This window comes from Sapajus apella, unplaced genomic scaffold, assembly GCF_009761245.1.
Source record: "Sapajus apella isolate SASKATOON/1434 unplaced genomic scaffold, GSC_monkey_1.0 scaffold25, whole genome shotgun sequence".
Classification (NCBI taxonomy): domain Eukaryota; kingdom Metazoa; phylum Chordata; class Mammalia; order Primates; family Cebidae; genus Sapajus; species Sapajus apella.
The window spans coordinates 19,605,883-19,627,860 of record NW_022436965.1 but is presented as its reverse complement, the minus strand read 5'-3'; positions in this window follow the sequence as shown (position 1 = coordinate 19,627,860).

The window sequence follows — 21,978 nt, the reverse complement described above, 5'->3', positions numbered from 1 at the left end:
TTATTGTTTGCACAACTCATCATATTCGGCTTTCCAGGGGAGGTACTGACTGGCATCTAAAGTTGTTTTGGCTAGCACTGGCCAATCCCATGGTGTCATATGGAATTTGTCTGCTATGGCTTCAATTACTCCTTTTGTAAATGGGCTAACGACTCCGTTTTCTCTAATGTTTTTTTTTCTTATCTCTTTATAAGCATATACCTGATTGCCTTGCTGATCTTGTATCACTGGGCAGGCCAAGAGCTCCCCTTCTAATGCCTCTTGCCTAAGACAGGGTCATAGCTGTAGTGTGTTGCTTGTCTTTTTTCTAGTTTATTGGGGAAGGGGGCTCAGGGAGAATTTGTCTCCTTTGTGGCACTTTTACCTGGTAATTGTGGGGCTGAGGGAGAAGGAGGAGGCAGTAAGGTAGGTGATGGTTCCTCTTCCCTTTTATTTTTGGGCTCTTCCATGTAGAGCCTTCTCTCTTTTAAAAAAATCTTCTATCATAACCAGGAAACCACATTTAACAACAAGTGAATGAAATCTGAACCTGAAAAACCTGGACTTCAACTCTAAATTTAAAATCTTCAGAACTTAAAATATATTTTAAATCTTGGTTAAAATAAAATGCCCTGCTTTTGAAAAATCTTATAAAACTACTAGTTAACTATTCAGCTCTGAGACACAAGTCCACAAAATCCTAAGCTCCATTAGTTAGCAAGTTTGGCTCCTGATAATACTTGACTGAAACTGATTCATTCAAAAGTTGAATGCACTTTGAAGGTTCCCGAATAGTTTATACTGTACACCCTGTAATGTAAAAACTCCAATTTACGAATTCTCCATAACATTCTACAAAAGATTAATTAGAAATTAGATCTTCGGGAGCAGAGTTTTGCTTAGGGTATGAAATCACCACAAAAAAACTAAGGGATCCTATTTTCAGCCAATCCCTTTATAAAACCCTGTTCCAGCTCTTGGCCCTGTAATGGATTTCCCAGGTTGGTGATACACCACACAGAAAATGCCATTTCCTTATTTCTTTCCCCCTTGAACTTCCTGCTCTAACTGTGCAGGCTTAGTTCATACTGTTTGAATTTACTTATTGTGGTTTGCATAAAATTATCCTTCACTCATCTAAATGTAGTAGATAATGGTTATTTGCCTATAAATCTAACAGGTACTAAGTTTTATTTACCCTCCTGCACTGTGGGCATTCTCCGAACAAACGGGCAGTTGTTCTTGAAACATTTTCAATTTTTATGAGATTTGGAACTGTTGGAACTGTTTGGAACTGCTTGTTGCTTTGTGTGCTTTTTAGCAGCTTGAGGTTCCTTCTTTCACGGTGTTTACTCTGGAGCTTGTGTGAACAGAGGATCTTGGAAATTGTAGAGTGTTAATATCCTGGAGTGTGTCTTGCTACATGTAAAAGATTGATTCTCTAGGCTGCTGAGAGCTGCAGCAGAAGCAGGCCTTTCACGAGACACACAGACAAACACACTTAGTCACAAACGGTTGTGTACCTACTCTCACTTTCTCTGATTTTGTATGTGCACGAGCAGGCCAGGAAAGCTGACCCCATGTTGATTGGAATGTTGCTTTGCATTTATTTCCAGAATATTTGGAATGGCACATATGTTTCTCATTAACGCTCATGTTAGATTGTTCTAAGTAATTTTTTAAAAAATTAAATAAACCTATATCAAAAATTGTCACTTTGTGTTAAAGAAGCGCAATTAGGTCCCTTTGGGGGAGCAAACTGAAAAGAAGGAATGAGATGAAATACTTTGGCTTCTTTGTATGTATTTCTGTAAATGAGAGTGGCATTAAGACCTAGTCATACATATGAGGTTCAAGGAATTTTAAATAGCTTTTGAACAAATCAAGCACAAAGTAGCATTGCTTACACAAAGAAACTCATTTAAAACAGCCCATTAACGAAATGTGATTTAAAACCATGTCTGTTTTAAATATATGTTCAAAATTAAAAGTTACTGGGCCAGAAACAGAAAGTTAAGTAAGCTGATACCTGAATATAATAACTGTAATTGTTTCAGCCCATAAGGGCATGATTTGGTAAATCATCATACATGGTATAATATACTTAGATCAAGAAGACTTCATAAATTTCTAAAAGTGCAGTGATTTGAATCTGTCTTTATTTTACCTAACAAACTAAGGGCCATCTCCAAACTCAGCCTGGTAATGCTGTGGCCCTTTTAAGACAAAAAGGAAAAAAGCTTATGTATGTATGTATGTATGTATTGATCTCTACCTATCTATCTACCTATTTATCTTCTATCTTCATTTAGCTATCTAGCTATCATCTACATAGCTATCATTATTTATCTTTATATATGAATCTAAGTGGCTAAATCAAATATTTTGAGACCCAGATATCAGGTTGATATTGCCTCATAGCTCTTTACCTATCCTTTTATTTAACTCTTTCATCCCATACATTTTGGACAGTACTTTGTATATTAATCATGTTTTTTATTCCCTATATTTTAGACTGCTTTGACATCTTGGGAGGTCATGGGGACTTAGGGAGGGACTACCCCTCTCAGAGTTTGCTAATTCCTAGACATTGCTAGCAACTTGCCTGCGAGCATGCTTTTGATATGCAAGCCAAGCAGTTAGAGCTCAGACTCTCAATAACCTCCTTTCTCAAATTCTCATACACCAAGCCAATACTTCCCTGCCTTAAATTACCTGAGGACCAGGTACCAGATAACTGAGTACCACCCTAGATCCCAGAACTCATTGAAATTATTCAAACTCCTAATCCTTAGCACTCTCTAATCCTAAGCTTACTCAATGTATCTACCCTACCTCACCCATTCCTTCCCACAAAAACCTAATACAGGCTCTGGTCCATACCTTCTCCTTCTTTCCTTCTGCCTCCTGACTGACTGGGTACTTCCTTATGTGGCCCTGTGTGGCACGGCATGTTCCTTCCTCTTGAGAACTGGAAGTAATAAACTATCTTTTCAATGAAATAATTTCCTGATCTATTGGCTTCAACATGCCTGATTAAAACAAATCCTAGGTATATTTTAGTATACTTTGGCACTCTTCCCTATCATACACTCCTGGCCTCTCTCTACCCATCTTCATTTCTATTCTTAAAGACCTTTGTGATTCTATTAACAGACATGCCCAGATAGCCCTTTTTGGTGAGGTATGCTCTTGTAAAACTCCAGTCCCAGAGGAGTCCCTTGGTCTAGAGGTAGTTAAGCACCATCTTAGCTCCTCGCCTTTATGGTGAAGATGCTCCATCCTGGCAGGCCCAACCCAGTCTCCACTGCTGCCTCGGGAGTGGAGATGAGTTCAACTGTAAGACACTTTTCTTGCTGGACCTGCTCCAGGATCTGCTACCATCTCAAGCTCAGAATTATACTTACCTTACTAATTATTCTTCAGATCTCAATATCCCCATAAAATGTAAGACCCCTTTGCCCAATCTTCCAAGCCCATTTCTGTCCTTTCTTGAATATTCTCTCCACTGTCTCCACTCAACCATCTCCTTACCATCCATCGAAGGTCCTACCAATCCTTAAGTACTCTGTGAAATCTTCTTCAATAATAACTCCTCTCTCTAAATTTCATTATATTTAATTGAACATTTTCTTACTTGTTGTCATTTTCTCTTTATTTCACATATGTTTTTCTTATCTTACTGGATCCCTAGATTTTAAAATACTTGGCACTGTAAGAAAAGCTTGGAATTTGAAGTCAGAAGACTTGAACACATGTCCTGATTAAATTCCTTAAAAGTTATATTAGTCTGCTCAGGCTGCTCTACAAAATGCTATGTTGTGATAGGCTTAAAGAATGGAGATTTATTTTCTCATAGTATTGATAGGATGAAAATCCCAGATCAAGGGCTGGCAGGGTCTGTTCCTGGTGAGAGCTCTCTTCCTCATTTGTAGATGGCTGCCTTTTCACCATATCATCACATGTCTTTTTCTTGGTGAATGAGCATGAAGACAAAGAACAAGAGAAAACTCTTTGATGTTTCTGATAGGGACACTAGTCTCATAGAATTCAGGGGTCATAAACCTTCCAAATGACTACAATTGTATATGTACATATATACACACACATATATACCTATGTATATATACATAGAAAATCAAGAACGAACTGCCATTCACAATTGCCACAAAGAGAATAAAATACCTAGGAATACAACTAACAAAGAATGTAAAGGACCTCTTCAAGGAGAACTACAAACCACTGCTCAATGAAATAAGAGAGGACACAAACAGATGGAGAAACATTCCATGCTCATGGTTAGGAAGAATCAATATCATGAAAAGGGATATACTACCCAAAGTAATTTATAGATTCAACACTATCCCCATCAAGCTACCAATGACTTCTTTACAGAACTGGAAAAAACCACCTTAAACTTCATATGGAACCAAAAGAGAGCCCGCATAGCCTAGTCAATTCTAAGCAAAAAGAACAAAGCTGGATGCATCACACTACGTGATTTCAAACTATACTACAAGGCTACAGTAATCAAAACAGCGTAGTACTAGTACCGACACAGAGATATAGACAAATGGAACAGAACAGAGGCCTCAGAGTCAACGCCACACATCTACAACCATCTCATCTTTGACAAACCAGACAATAACAAGCAATGGGGAAAGGATTCCCTGTTCAATAAATGGTATTGGGAAAACTGGCTAGCCATGTGCAGAAAGCAGAAACTGGACCCCTTCCTGACACCTTACACTAAAGACTTAAACATAAGACCTAACACCATAAAAATCCTAGAAGAAAACTTAGGCAAAACCGTTCAGGACATAGGCATAGGCAAGAACTTCATGACTAAAACACCAAAAGCATTGGCAACAAAAGCCAAAATAGACAAATGGGACCTAATTAAACTCCAGAGCATCTGCACAGCAAAAGAAACAATCATTAGAGTGAATCGGCAACCAACAGAATGGGAAAAAATTTTTGCAATCTACCCATCTGACAAAGGGCTAACATCCAGAATCTACAAAGAACTAAAACAGATTTACAAGAAAATAAACAAACAAACCCATTCAAAAGTGGGCAAAGGATATGAACAGACACTTTACAAAAGAAGATGTATATGAGGCCAAGAAACATGAAAAAAATGCTCATCATCACTGGTCATTAGAGACATGCAGATCAAAACTACATTGAGATACCATCTCATGCCAGTTAGAATGGTGATCATTAAAAAATCTGGAGACAACAGATGCTGGAGGGGATGTGGAGAAATAGGAACACTTTTACACTGTTGGCGGGAGTGCAAATTCGTCCAACCATTGTGGAAGACAGTGTGGCGATTCCTCAAGGACCTAGAAATAGAAATTCCATTTGACCCAGCAATCCCATTACTGGGTATATATCCAAAGGATTATAAATCATTCTACTATAAGGACACATGCACATAAATGTTCATTGCAGCACTGTTTGCAATAGCAAAGACTTGGAACCAACCCAAATGCCCATCAATGATAGACTGGACAGGGAAAATGTGGCACATATACACCATGGAATACTATGCAGCCATAAAAAACGATGAGTTCGTGTCCTTTGTAGGGACATGGATGAACCTGGAAACCATCATTCTCAGCAAACTGACAGAAGAGCAGAAGATCAAACACTGCATATTCTCACTGATAGGTGGGTGTTGAACAATGAGAACACATGGACACAGGGAGGGGAGCATCATACACTGGGGTCTCTGGGGGGGAGCTAGGGGAGGGACGATGGGGCGTGGGGAGTTGGGGAGGAATAACGTGGGGAGAAATGCCAGATATAGGTGATGGGGAGGAAAGCAGCAAACCACATTGCCATGTATGTACCCATGCAACAATTTTCACATGTACCCCAAAACCTAAAACGCAATAAAATATACATATATTTAAAATAAGAAAATCTCGGAATTACTCTTGATTCCTCTTTCACCTCTCTTACATTAAACTGATCACTGAACCATGATGATCTATTTCCTCTTAAACACCTCTAACTTCATCTATTCATCCAAAAAGCATTAATTGAGAACTTTTTGTATGCCAGGCACTAGGAATTTGATGGCAAATAAGATTGGCCCAGACCCTACTCTCATTATTTTATAGTCTAATGGGCAATAAGTTTTCTTTGACTAGGAAAGTGATAGGTACTCCTAGCTCATGGTCATGAGGAGAATGTCAGGACAAAGGGAGTAAAGGGAGAAGCATAGGTTCAAAGTCACAAGAAAAAAGAAACAATGCCTCTACTGACCTAGAACCAACCTTGACAATTTCAACTATTTCCTACATGATCTCCCCACCTCTCTCTCCTGGAAGTCTATCTTCTGTCTGTTGAAAACCATTTCTTTCTACAACACAAACTTGGTTATTACACTCCTGTTTCAGAACTCTTGATTCTCTTACCTACAGAAGGAAATCCAAACTTAATGTCATTACTAAGAAAATGTTCTTAATCTTTCTCTTAAGATAAATAAAACTAATTCCTTTTTTTGTCTTTGTTTTTGTAACTTGTCACAGCTCATGTTATTTATTTATTTAAGACAGAGTCTTGCTCTGTCGCCAGGCTAGAGAACAGTGGCACTATCTCGGCTCTCTGTGTCCATTGCCTCCTGGTTCAAGCAATTCTCCTGTTTCAGCCTCCCGAGTAGCTGTGACTACAGGCATGCACAATCACACCCAGCTAATTTTTGTATTTTTAGTAGAGTTGATTTCACCATGTTGGCCAGGATGGTCTCGATCTCTTGACCTCATGATCTGCCCACCTTGGCCTCCCAAAGTGCTGGGATTACAGGTGTGAGCCACCACACCCAGCCAGCTCAGGTTATTTATATGACTGCCTCCCTAGATAGACTACGTATTTCTCAAGCCCTTTGATATTTTTATACTCGTATTCAGTAGATACATACTAAATTAAGTTGAATCAGTCTTTTACAAGTATCTTTTCTTTACTTGCTGAGATCAATTGCACTTGATCTCTTTTATTTGATTATTCTTCTTCCAACCTTTGGATCCCAATTATCCATTAAACTCAGGCCTTGCATTTAACCAAGAAAGCTATTGGAGTGCATTTATCACAGTGATTCACAATTTGTAGAATCACTTCTCAAATATTTAGTTAAAAAATGATCATTTTTAAACAAAACTGGCTTAAAATAACATACTTTTTTCTTTTTTTAAAACAGAGACGAGGTTTCACCATGTTGCCCAGGCTGGTCTCAAACTCCTGAGCTCAGGCAATCCTCCTGCCTCACCCTCCCAAAGTGCTGGGATTATAGGAATGAGCTACCGTGCCCGGCCAATAACATACATTTTTCTATACAGATACTGACATCCTGACATTCTTGAAATCTAAAATAATTTTGTGATTTGATATTTCCAATTGCTGCTTTTTCTGGATTTTTTTCTAGTAACTATCTTAATACATACTTATTAAATAATTAAATCTGTAAATGTGGTGTTCAGTTTGATCTAGAAATGTTCACCAACAAATTTTCAAGCTAAACTTTCTAGATCACTATACCAAAGCAATTATTATTGGTAAGAAAACTGTAGTCTGAATTTGTTCATGTTTCAGGATGCCCTGCATTTAAACTACCTATCTAGAAATATTTTTATGTATATATCCCTGCACATTGTTCTCCATATAAAAGATGCTATTTTATAACTCTGTGCATTTGCTTGTGCTATTTTCTTTGCCTAGAATATACTTTACTCTTTATTCTCCTTTATAAACCACTCTAAAAACTAGCTTTATCATTTTCTCCCCCATGAAGCATTCCCCAAGCCTCCTGACAGTTAAAGTAACCACAGAATTCTTTTAAAAATCTTTATCAGAGCACATGCCACATTATACTGAAATTATCTTTTTAACATCTATCTTTCCCAATTGAGTGTAACTCTTCAAGGAAAGAATGTGTGTTTTATTCATCTATTTTATTGGACAATTTCTGACACACAGTGTGCACTCAATAAATGTTTATTGACTACTAGATTTTGATGCTTAATTTATTGTATATGCCAAATGTATATTTAGGGGTGGCACTAGGCAAAAACATGGAGTATGTCTCTTGTACTCTTTTGCTGCATCTCCTTTCCAAACTTGCCCTTCCTATTCCATTGTTCTCATGCTTTGACAGCAGTCTTCTCTCGTGGTTGAGACTATATCTGATTCAGTCATTAACACTAAGATGTTATCAAGGGAACGAATTTTGTGATTTTAGACGCCAAAACACCTGAGTAGAAAAGATATATTTTGAAGGGCATAGAACTTTCCAGTTCTGATTAAATCATATTAAGCATGCCACTACCTTCTATTACTTTTTGCTGCTACAGGTAAGCATTTTGGGAACTCCACAGATCAATTCACCGTGATTTCTTTGACAATTTCCTAGGACAAAATTCAAAACACCGTGTATTTTTATTATTCTGTGACTTCATTCATATAGTTACTCTCCCTGGTTTTCTTCTGTTGCTTATCTCCCTTTAAATTTTTGACTTATTTTTTCAGTGTCACCTTTCCTAGTAATTGCCACTCAAAATAGAATTAATTGCTTCTTCTATTCTGTCCCAGCACATTTGTCTAGATTGCAGACTTTATTGTGATGTTATAAGTTGTTATATTCTTGTCTCTATCTCCTACTTGAATATAAATTATTTGAGATAAAGGATTTTGTCTTCTTTATATTTGATTCTCACCCACTTCAGTTCCTAGAAAAAGTCTGCATTACACTCAATGAAGGGTTGTTGTAGTAAATAAAGTCAGTAAAGCAAATGAACCAGCACATACTGAACACTAAAATACAGTTCTATATCTGGAATAAACATTTTCCATGGAATAAACAATTTATCTGTAATAAACATTTCTTTCTGAGCTATAGGGCTGCATTAGTCCTAGTGTTTCATTCATGTAAATGGCATTAATCAAATGAACTGTACATGTTACTGTGACCATAACATGATGCTGACCACCTAAGGTACAGTCTGAATGGCAGCAAAGAAAAATGCAGAAACTCAATAGGTGGTAGATTTGTTGACTTAAAGACTCCTCAACTTCTGAAATCCAATGAAGTGTTATATTCATGACCGGCCTATTCCGACCTAATGGGCAAAGCAGATGCTGACCATGGTGCTGAAGGTTTGAATTGCATGTAATGAGCTCTTAGATACATGGTCTTTCACATCACAAAAATCAATCAGTGCCAGTCTGGCACAAGTATATTTATTTGACAGGTTTTATATATATATATATATATATATTTTTTTTTTTTTTTGAGACGGAGTTTCACTCATGTTACCCAGGCTGGAGTGCAATGGCGCGATCTCGGCTCACCGCAACCTCCGCCTCCTGGATTCAGGCAATTCTCCTGCCTCAGCCTCCTGAGTAGCTGGGATTACAGGCACACACCACCATGCCCAGCTAATTTTTTGTATTTTTAGTAGAGATGGGGTTTCACCATGTTGACCAGGATGGTCTCGATCTCTTGACCTCGTGATCCACCCGCCTCGGCCTCCCAAAGTGCTGGGATTACAGGCTTGAGCCACCGCGCCCGGCCGACAGGTTATATTTTTATGTGTGCCTATACATAATGATATCAAAGCCTACAACTTTTGTGATCAGTTCTAACTAGTGCATTTCAGTGTGGAGTACATTGAAATGTAAGATACAAGTACCTGTAAACATTCATAAGAGCCAGATTTCTTCATTGAGAAAAATCAGATTTAGTGTGTAGACATTTATTCTCAAGTTCATCTATTGGATAAATGTTTGCTTCCAGTGCCAGAGGGGGCTCTGGAAGGATCAGCTCAACAAGCCCAAGGTCAGGCTGGGTCCCAGAAGAGCAGAGACAACAAGTGGGCAAGGCCCCAGGGCTCAGCTCTCACCCTCAGCTTCCACTTCTTCCTCTAGATCCCTGAGTCACAGCACAGCCAGGAAATAGGCCTGTCTCAGGCAGCTTGCTGTGCCTCCTATGCTGCTGCTGATATGTTTGCTGCTGGGCAGGTCTCAGGCTCTGGATGGGAGATTCTGGCTGCAAGTGCAGGAGTCAGTGATGGTGCAGGAGGAACTGTCTCTGTGACTTGCTCCTTCTCCTACCACCTGAGGGGCTAAACGAGTTTACCCCAGCTCATGGCTACTGATTCAAATAAGGGACTAACACAAACATGGGTACTCTAGTGGCAACAAACAACTCAAAACAAGTGGTGCAGATAAGCACCCAGGGATGATTCCAGCTCATTGGGGATCTCCACTGCCAGAGCTGCTCCTTGGTGATCAGAGATGTGCAAATGGAGGATATGGCAGTGAACTTCTTTTGGGTGAAGAGCAGAAGTTTTGTGAGATATAATTTCATGAACAGACTCTTTCTGGAACTGACAACCCTGACTCAGAAGCCCGATGTCTACATCCCCAAGGCCCTAGGGCATGGGAAGCTAATGACAGTCATCTGTGTGTTTAACTGGGCCTTTGAGGAATGTCCAACCCCTTCTTTCTCCTGGATGGGAGAGGCCCTCTCTTTCCAAGGAACTGGAACAACCACCTCCCACTTCTCATTGCTAAACCTCACACCCAGACTCCAGGACCATGACACCCACCTCACTTGCTATGTGGACTTCTCCAGAAAGGGTGTAAGTGCATGGTGGATGATCCAACTCTGCATGGCCTATGCCTCCAGAGACCTTGTTATCAGCATTTCCCATGACAATGCACCAACTGAATTGGCCTCAACCCATATTTCCTCCAAGAAACCAGGGCCTATGGAGGAGATGGCTCTGGTGACTGTCGTGGGGGTGGGGGGGTGCTGTGAAATCCTGCTTCTCTGCATCTGCCTCACCTTCCTCAGTGCCAGTTTCTACAGGAGGAAAGTGGTGAGGGCAGCAGTGGGTGTGGAGGCTGCAAACACTGTCACAGGCTAATCCCTAAGGCTTCCAGACTGTGCTTCCAGATGCCTCCTTGTCCAGTTCCTCCACAATCTGAGTAGCCATGTTTCCTCTCCATTGCTGGAGAATGAGTGGTAAATGCCACAGTCTGGACTGAAGCTCTTGCAGGGTCAGTCCCCTGCTGGACTCTGCTCCTGATCCTTCTTCTCCCTGCATCACCCAATGTCTCCCCACATCCACCAGACCAAGCCTCTGTGACTGTGAGACTTGGCATGTGTGGCTCCTTCTCCTGAAACACACTTCTCTCCCCATTCCTGCCTATCCAGGTCTTGAAAATTCTTCAGGCTCAGTCTCAAATGTCACCCTGGGTTGTGAGTATTCAATGTATGGTCTTGATGGAAGAAGGACACTGAATTATGAATTCATAGACTCACTCAGCAAGTATTATTGAACATTTGCTATGTGCCAGGATTGTCATAAACACCAGAGCAGCATCCATGGACACAATTGCAAAAGTCTCTGTCATCCAAAGGTCTTGAGTAGATATTTCCTACAATATCTAAAAGTGCATTTAGGTTGATACACTGGGTAAAAAAAACATGATACATATATACTGTGAAATACTATGCAGCTATAAAAAGGAATGAAATCGTGTCCTTTGCTTGGACATGGATGAGTTAGAGGCCATTATCCTCAGCAAACTAGTGCAGAAACAGAAAACCAAATACTGCGTGTTCTTACTTATAAGTGGAAGTTAATTATGAGAACACATGGACACATAGAGGGGAACAACCCACATTAGGGCCTTTCAGAGGATGGGAGAAGGGTAAGGATCAGGAAAAATAACTAATGGGTACTAGGCTTAATACATGGGTAAGGAAATAATCTGTTTAACAACCCCTCCATGACACAAGTTTACCTATGTAGCAAACTTGCATATCTTGCACATGTACCTCTGAACCTAAAATAAATGTTAATTTGTTTTTTGCTTCTAGACGTAGTTGTAATACTTATAGTAAAAGGTGAGGGAAGGTGTTTGGAATAGGGAAGTTCTAAATTAGGCAGACATGATGACATTAATCTGAAGATAGATTAAGCATGCATTTTTCCATTATGTTAGCATTAATTTTAGATGAAATTTTTGTGTGTATGTAGCTTAGGACTAAACAGAACCTCAGCGTGGAAGTAGCAAAATGTGATTATGCAAATGTCTTTCAAAGTCTGTTTTGGCGAATATTAGTGAATAACAGAATCTGAATATAGAGGAGAAGAAACAAAAGCATACAATTTTTAAACACTGTTGCTAAAACATTTTTAAAGACAACATTTTTCTATAACAAAAATTTTTTTCTTGTCCGTAATTCTGCCTTAATTATCCCACATGATTGTTGAGGGAGTGAATTGAGGTAGTGAACATAAACACATTTGGTAAACTATAACTTCTTATGCAAATGTAAGATGTTGCTATTGCTATGTCAAGCTGGGTCTTGTTTCTAAGCCTTTCCAATTTTTATTCTATTCAAACTAAGATACACATACTCTGAATGATATGTGAAGAGTTTCTCAGGGATACTATGCCTGAAATAGACTAAAGGAATAAATTTCCAGATCTTTGGTTTTGACGTATACTTGTTCCTCAGACTGATCTGCCTGACAAAGCACCTGTTTTGGAGGAGCAAGTGTTACCTTCCACCCCCTTTTCACAGTTGTCCTTTCCTCACTTTTCAAAAAAAGGACATACCTCTTTCTTTTTTTTCCCATGTATTTATTTATTTTCTTTTTATAAATGACTTGATGGAGGACATACCTCTTTCTTACCTATTCAGGGTATTTTGATATATTTTTCTGTGGACAAAAATATTTATGGCTTCAAACAAACAGATAATTTTAAATATTAATGTGATATTCAGGAAATGATTGCTTTTGGATAATAGATCTATTTGCAAATTCAATTTCATTTCTTTGTTTTCAACAATATTGAGGAAAGCAATCAAGTTGTTAGCTGATATATCATCAAAATAATTTTTGATGATCAATCATATAGAACTTTGGCATATACATTAACAAATATAACTACATGTATGGGTATACTGTCATAAAATTTCCATTCCCATACTATAAGAATTGTTTATCAGTATCTACATATTAAAACAAATTATAATAGAATTTATAGTGAACCCTGTCTCATTATAGTAGTAAGTTATTTATCCACAAATACATTATTGATAGAAAATATAAAGTCCCATCTATCTTATTAAAAATGCAGTTCCAGGAACATACCTCAAAATAATAAGTGCTATCCATGAGAGACCTCCAGCCAACATCATACTGAATGGGCAGAAGCTGGAAGTATTCCCCTTCAAAACTGGCACCAGACAAGGACGCCCTCTCTCACAACTCCTAATGAACATAGTACTGGAATTCCTAGCCAGAGCAATCAGGCAAAAGAAACAAATAAAGGGCATCCAAATAGGAAAAGAGGGAGTCAGACTATCCCTGTTTGTAGATGACATGTTTCTATATCTAGAAAACCCTATAGTCTCTGCCCAAAAGCTCCTTCAGCTGATAAGCAGCTCCTGCAAGGTTTCAGGAACAAAATCAATGTATAAAAATCACTAACATTCCTATACACCAAAAACAGTCAAGTCAAGAACCAAACCAGGAAGGCAACTGCATTCACAATTGCCACAAAAATAATAAAATACCAGTGAATAGAGCTAACCAACGAGGTGAAGGATCTGTACAACAAGAGCTATAAACATCACTCAAAGAAATCACAGATGACACTAACAACATCCCATGCTCATGAATAGGAAGAATCAATATCATCGAAATGGTCATACAGCCCACAGCAATTTATAGATTCAATGTTATTCCTACCAAACTACCAATGACATTCTTCACATAACTAGAACAAACTATTTAGAAATTCATATGGAACCTAAAAAGAGCCCAAATAACCAAAGCAAGGCAAGTCAAGCAAAAAGAACAAAGCTGGAGGCATCATGCCGCTCAATTTTAAGCTATACTGCAGGGCCACTGTAACCAAAACAGCATGGTACTGGTACAAAAACAGGCATGTAGACCAATGGAACAGAATAGAGGAGCCCAGAAATAAGGCCACACACCTATGACCATCTAATCTTCAACAAAGCTGATAAAAACAAGCAATGAGGAAAAGACTGTCTATTCAGTAAATGGTGCTGGGATAACTGGCTAACCATATGCATAAGATTAAAACTGAATGCCTTCCTTATACCATAGACAAAAGTCAACTCAAGGTAGATTAAAGACTTAAATGTAAAACCCAAAATTATAAAAATCCTGGAAGAAAACCTAGGCAATACCATTCTGGACATAGGAACAAACACAGATTTCATGATGAATACATCAAAAGCAATTGCAAAAATTGATAACAAGTAGAATTTAATTAAGCTAAAGGGTTTCTGTATAACAAAAGAACCTATCAACAGAGTAAACAAAATACCTACAGAAAGAGAGAAAACTTTTGCACTATGCATCCAACAAAGGTATAATATCCAGCATTTATAAAGAACTTAAACAAATAAACAAATTTACAGGAAAAGAAAACCATGGCAAAGGACACTTTTCAAAAGAAGACATACATGTGGCCAAAAACAATATGAAGAAAAGCTCAACATCACTGATTATTAGATAAATACAAATCAAAACCACAATGAGATAACATCTCACACCAGTCAGACTGGCTATTAATAAACAGAAAAAAATAACACATACTGGTGAGTTTGCAGAGAAAAGGAAATGCTTATGCACTGCTGGTGGGAGTGTAAATTAGGTCAAACATTCTGAAAAGCAGTGTGGAGATTCCTCAAAGAACTGAAAACAGCACTGCCATTCAATCCAGCAATCCCATTACCAGGTGTATACCCAAAAGAATATAAATCATTCTGCCATAAAGACATATGCATATGTACGTTCATTGCAGCACTATTCACAAGAGCAAAAACATGGAATCAACTTAAATGCCCATCAGTGATAGCCTGGATAAAGAAAATGTGGTACATATACACCATGGAGCCATAAAAAAGGATGAGATCCTGTTCTTTGCAAGTACATGGATGAAGCTGGTGGCCATTATCCTTACCAAACTAACTCAGGAACAGAAAACCAAATACTGCATGTTCTCACTTACAAGTGGGAGCTAAATGATAAGAACATATGGACACAGACAGTGAGGCCTAACTGAGAATGAAGGGTGTGAGGAGGGAGAGGATCAGAAAATATAACTAACGGGTACTAGGCTTAACATCTGAGTGATGAAATAATCTGTACCACAAACTCCCGTGACATGACTTTACCCATAAAAAACACATGCACATGTACTCTTGAACTTAAAAGAAAAAAATGTATTTTCAACAAAAATTTAATTTTATTAAAAATACTTATCAAATCTGAAAAATATGATGTGTTGACATCTTTATTTTGGACTGATCAGGGTCCTTGGTTATTTTTTTCTGTCTAAAGTCAGTTCCTTTCAAAATTTCAAATAGTCTTGGAGATTTAAATTTCATTAGTATGTTACTAACTCCCAAATTTATATCTCTAAGCTTCCTCTAAACTTCAGAATTATGAAGGCAATCACTTCCTCAACATCTCGTTTTTTAAAAAATTTTAAAATTTTAAATTTTTGTTGGTACCTAGTAGGTATATCTGTATATATATGTGTACACATAAATATACATATATATGGGTTACATGAGTTATTTTGATACAGGCATGCAATGAGTAACAATCACATCAGGGTACATAGGGTATCCATCACCTCAAGCACTTATGCTTTTAGTTTACAACAATCCAATTATACTCTTTTAGTATTTTTAATTGAAGAAATTATTTTTTACTATAGTCATCCTGTTATGCTAGTAAATACTCGGTCTTATTCATTTTTTCTAATTATTTTTTGCACCCATTAACCATCCCCTCTTCCCCAGCAGCCTTCCACCCCCACCCCTTCTACCCTTCCCAGCCTCCGGTAACCATCCTTCTCCTCTCTATCTCCATGAGTTCAATTGTTTTAATTTTTAGCTTCCACAGATAAGTGAGAACATGGGATGTTTGTCTTTTTGTGCCTGGCTCTTTATTGGGTCTCCAGTCTGCTAGCCTGCCTTGCAGATTTTAGACTTGCCAGCCTCCATAATTATGTGAGCCAATTAATTAAAATCACTTCTTTTTATTTACTTACAAACTCACACACACACACACACACACACACACACACACACACACACACATTCACATCTATTCATTCTGTTTTTCTGGAGAATCTTTACAGTACCATTTTTAAAAAGGTTTCATACCTCTTATCAAAACATCTTTTCATTCTTGCAATAATACAAGAAAAAAGATCAGTTAAAATGAATATTTAGGTTTTCTGTTTTTTTCTTTTTTTGTATGTGTTTATTTTTCTAACATGTCCCTTTCTCTAAGTTTTCAAAATTATTGACACAAAATATAAATTTTAGATTCTCTATTGACTCTGTCGTTTTGCCCCATTTTTTATTCTTGATATACTATTTGTGATTTCTGTTTTTTTCTTTATCAGCATTTCCAGAAATCTGACAATTTTATTATCTTTTAAAAGTATCAGCTGTTAATGTTTAGGTTCTTTCTATTATTTCTTTGTTTTTGATTATTAATTTCTGTTTTTATCTTTATATTTTCCTCTACTATATATGGCATGTTTAGTTCATTATTTCTAATCCATTTTTAGTAGCATATTTAATTAAGATTATTATTACATAGTTTACAATCCATCATCTAAAACCCTTGGTGTCAAATGTGTTTCAGAATTCAGTGATTTTAGATTTTAGAGTGGCAATATGGTTTATAAACTTTATATTATAAAAATCTCCCATGGTGTCTGTGCCAATACTCTGTTCGTATATTGGGTTGGTGCAAAAGTTATTGTGGTTTTTGCCATTATGAAGGAATTATAATAACTTTTGCACTAATCCATACATTAAGGCAATAAAGACTATAGTTTGTCTCGTATCAGCTTGAGTCAGGTTTTCATGTCAAACTTTCTTAAAGTTGTTTTTCTGAGCTTTTGGTAATTCAGAATTACAAGTCAGGGATTGCATGCCATATTGCTTTAGGTTTGTCTCAAAGTGACACTGTTGTTGCTTAATCCAAAAATGTTCTAATTTTCAAAATAACTTATTGGTAAACCCATAATGTCGTTAGAAATAAGCTATTTAGTTTCCAAATGTATGGAGATTTGGGGGTGATCTTTTAATTTTTTGAGGTATTATACAGAGGTATGCTCCAATCTTAAGTGTGCCATTCAATCAGATTTGATTAATGGTTTCAGTTGTATAAGCCACACCTGCATCAAGGCAGAACAGTGTCATCACCTCAGAAAGTTCCTTTTTGCTCCTTCCTAATCGGTTCCCTCCATATAATCTGATTTTTACCACCATCACTTAATTTTATCTGTCCTAGACTTTCTTATAAGTAGGATCAAACAGTATGTAGTTTTTGTTTGGGGGATTCTTTCACACAGAAAAATGTAAAAATTATCCATGTTGTTACATGTATTATTACTTTGTCCCTTTTTATTGCTGAATAATATTCCTTTCAATATACCATATCCATTTTGTGGCTATTAGGAGTAGAATTTCCATAAACAGGTTTTTTTTTAACATATACTTTCATTTTTCTTAGTTAGATACCCATGAGTAGAATTGATGTGTTACATGGTAGCTACATATTTAACCTGTTAAGTAACACCAGTTTTCTGAAGAAATTGTATCATTTTGCATTCTCAACAGTAATGTGTTAGATTCCAGTTGCTATTCATCTTCTCTAACATTTGATGTTGCAAATTGTTTTTATTTTTGCCATTCTTGAGTAAGAACCACAGTCTTATTGTGGTTTTAATTTGCATTTCCCAAATAGCTAATGATGTTGAGGAATTTCTTATGTGCTATTTCCTATTCATAGAAAAGGAAGGAGTAAGGCCTTTAAGCACCTAAGTGTTTGCTCAAATTTTTGATCATTTTTTTGTTGAGTTGTTTTTGTTATAGAGTTGTGTTTTTCATATATTTTAGATGTAATTCCTTTGCAGACATATATAAATATTTTCTCTTCTCTATGGCTTGCCTTTTCATTTACTTACTGGAATTTTTCAATGAGTAGAAGAAAGATTTTAAAAATTTGATGGATCCCAATTTATTATTTCTTCTCTTTGTAATTCATGCTTTCTTTGTCCACTTTAAGCAATCTTTGCCTACAAAGGTCATAAAGATACTTTCTTCTGCTGTTCTTCATAGAAACTTGATGGTTTTAGCTTTTCCATCTAGTTCTATGATGTTCATTCATTTTTGTGTATTGTAGGAAATGGGGGGGGTCAAGATTTTTTGCTCATGCAGTTATCCATGCTCATATGGTTATTCTAGCTCCATTTGTTGAAGAGATTTTTCACTCCCAGTTGAATTATGTTGGTGCATTTTTAAAAATAACTTGACTGTACATGCATGGATCCATTTCAGGACTCTTTCTTCTATTTTCCATCCTTTCACCAATGGCACACTCTTTTGATTACTGTAGCTTAAAAATTTTTTTGAAATCAGGTGGTATGAGTCTTCCAATATTGTTCTTTGTTTTGAAGATTGTTTTGGCTAGATTGTTTTAGGTCCTTTGTGATTTTCATATGTATGTTATAATTACCTTGTCAATGTATATTTAAAAGCCTGCTGGGATTTTGATTGAGATTGTATTGAATCTGAATTGATGTGGCAGATGAAGAGGGAATTGATTGATAGCTTTGTTTTATTTAGTATTGCTTTATTTATTTAGATCTATTTTAATTTCTTTCAGCAATGTTCTATACCTTTTAGTTAAGAGGCATTACAACATCTTTTAATAAATATTAAATTTATCCCCATGAATTTATGTTTCTTGATGCTATTGTAAACGGTAGTTTTAACTCTTTTTTTTCTAATTGCTACTATATGTAAGAGAAATGTTACTGACTTTTGTATACTAATTTTATAGCATACATATTTAAAATCACATAGTCTAGTAGTTTTCTTTTTTAAAAAATTTATTTATTTTACTTTAGGTGCATACTATATCTGGCATTTCTCCCCATGTTATCCCTTCCCACCCACCCCTCCCTCCCCACCCCCCACTTTCTCTCCCCTACCCCCCCAACTGCCCCCAGTGTGTGATGCTCCTCTCCCTGAGTCCACATGTTCTCGTTGTTCAACACCCATCTATGAGTTAGAACATACGGTTTGGCCTTCTGTTCTTGTGTCAGTTTGCTGAGAATGATGGTTTCCAGGTTCATTCAAGTCCCTACAAAGGACATGAACTCATCATTTTTTATGGCTGTGTAGTATTCCATGGTGTATATGTACCACATTTTCTTTGTCCAGTCTGTCATTGATGGGCATTTGGGTTGGTTCCAGGTTTTTGCTATTGTACACAGGGCTGCAATGAACATCCGTGTGCATGTGTCTTTATAGTAGAATGGTTTATAGTTCTTTGGGTATATACCCAGTAATGGAATTGCTGGGTCAAATGGAATTTCTATTTCTAGATCCTTGAGAAATTGCCACACTGTCTTCCACAATGGTTGAACTAATTTACACTCCCACCAACTGTGTAAGAGTGTTCCTATTTCTCCACATCCTCTCCAGCACCTGTTGTCTCCAGATTTTTTAATGACCACCATTCTCACTGGCATGAGATGATATACCTGAAGAGTTTTTACATAAACAATCTTGTCACTTGCAAGTAAAGACCACTTTCCTTTTTCCCAATTTCTATGATTTTTTTTTTCTCTTTGGTACAAGATAGGATCTCCAGTATAAATTTCAATGAAAGTGACTAGCAAGGACATCTTCATTTTTTCTTAGAAAGAAAGCATTCATTATTTAATATACTATTAAGTGTAAATGTTTTGTAGATGCATTACAAACATTTTGCAGAAATTTCCTTCTAGTATTTCTTTGCTCTAAGTTTCTATCATAAATATGTGAAATATGTTTTCTGCATCCATTGAAATGATCATAAGATTTTTCTTCTTTAATTATATAATGGGGTGATTTATTTTGAATAACTTTCAAATGTTAAGTAAGCTTTGTATTTTGGTGCCAAATCCAATTAGTTATGGTTTGGTGTGCTTTTTATGTATTACTGGATTCAATTTGCTAACATTTTGTTAAGGATTTTTGCATCTATATTCATAAAGTATATATATCCATCTCATTGGGTTCATTGAAGAATGAATTGAATTAATATGTACAAAAACCTACTGGATATTTAATAAGTAGTTACTATTGTGTTTACTTCTTTTTAGTCCCTTCCTTTTTGTTTTCTCAAGAAGGAATGAGAAGGGCTCTCTAAAGAGGAACAGGCAATTATGCACATCTCCTTCCTCTGCATCTAGTATATTATTAAATTGTTTCTTTTCTTTTTCTTTTCACACTTCTTTTCTTGATCTTTCTTTACTCATTTGCTTAAAGCTTATTGAACAAAATGGGGCAGAGAGAGCCAACAAAGGTCCTTAAAGTAAAACATGAGTATGTCAATATTAATCTACTGATATTTAATCAGACAAGAATGCTCATCTACTTTGTGATGGTGCTGATATTTAAAGAGGCTGTGAAACTATCCAGAGGCCTGAATATTCTCTGTTTCTAAAATTCCAACATGAAGTAAGGTTTACAGGCACAGAGGGAGTTCTGAGAGTTATACCTTCTAACCCTAAGGCAAACTCAGGAAACTCCTCTGTGAGCTGAAGGCTCTGTATGACCTTTCCAACCCTTTCTTTGGACTCCTTTTCTTCTCAGAAAATATCTTTATTGACTGTGGAATAGGGGTGTAAGGAATCAAGGAGGGGCTCTCTTTGGGTCTAGGGGTATCCAACTGTGATTTTCTTATGCCAAGAGCCTATGTTAATTGCTTTATCATCAGTGCCTGATCTAATTTGTCCAGTCTTATAGTTTAGTTGCATAAACACAGTTTGGCTACTACCACTTTTAAGCAGTAGCTTGCCAATACTGGCAAAGTAACACTACTGTCAAGATAAAACATTGGACCATCTGGCAGCATCAATCAGAAATAGTGTCATGAGTGCTAAACCAAACCCTCAATCAAATGGGGCAACCGAAGGTCAAGGTTAGGTTACCAGGCTGGCCTGCGAAATAGGTAACAGATACAGCAAACTGGAAGAAAATCAAGAATGCAGAGAATCAGATCAAGTTTCCAGGCCAAAGTTAGGAATATTAAAGATAAGGGTCAAGTTGTTAAGGCAAGGAGAGGACCACAGAAAATCAGAACACGGGACAACTGAGGTGAATTATTTAGCTGAGATCGGGAACTCCATAGGTCAACATCAAGGAGAATGAAAAGGTCTATTGATTCAGGTTTCAGCCAAGGACTGTATAGAGGCAAAGACTTAGGACCAGTAAGACTAAGTAAGAATGCCTTGATGCCCAAAATAGTTGGCTACATCTGGAAGTAGCATTGCCTGCTCCTTATCCTACCTTACCTCCAACCTGCCTATTTCACTGAAACTTCATGGAAAAGGAATAGAAGTAAGGCCTTTAAGTACCAGCCTGTCCCACTCTACTAATTGCCTTTCCAGTCCTATTTTTGTTACAATGGTGAAGTATAGAGTTGCCTCCGTACAGCCCTTATTTTGCTTCTACTATCTTAGTCCCTGAGATCAGACAGATTCCAATGGTAGAGAAATGGTGATTAAAGGTTCATTGGTTCCCTGCCATATCCCACCCATCCCATTTCTGATTCCTGCTCTCCGCAGGCAACTCTTTTAGCCATTTTATTTTTTTGCATTTACCTGCTATTTCTAAATCATAGGCTTCTATTTCTGGATATTTTTCAGTTTTAAGTTCTATTGACATTCTTGTCAGCTGATGTTGAAAATATGTAGTTTTAGGTTCTATTGACATCTTGGTAGGAATGATGAAGATTTAGGTTTCCTATGCATCTGTCTGCTATCCCCACTTCACTTCTCCCATTTTCTCCAGATGTTGTATCATGTTTTTTAAAAAATTCATATTAATATTTGTAATATTATGATTATATGAAT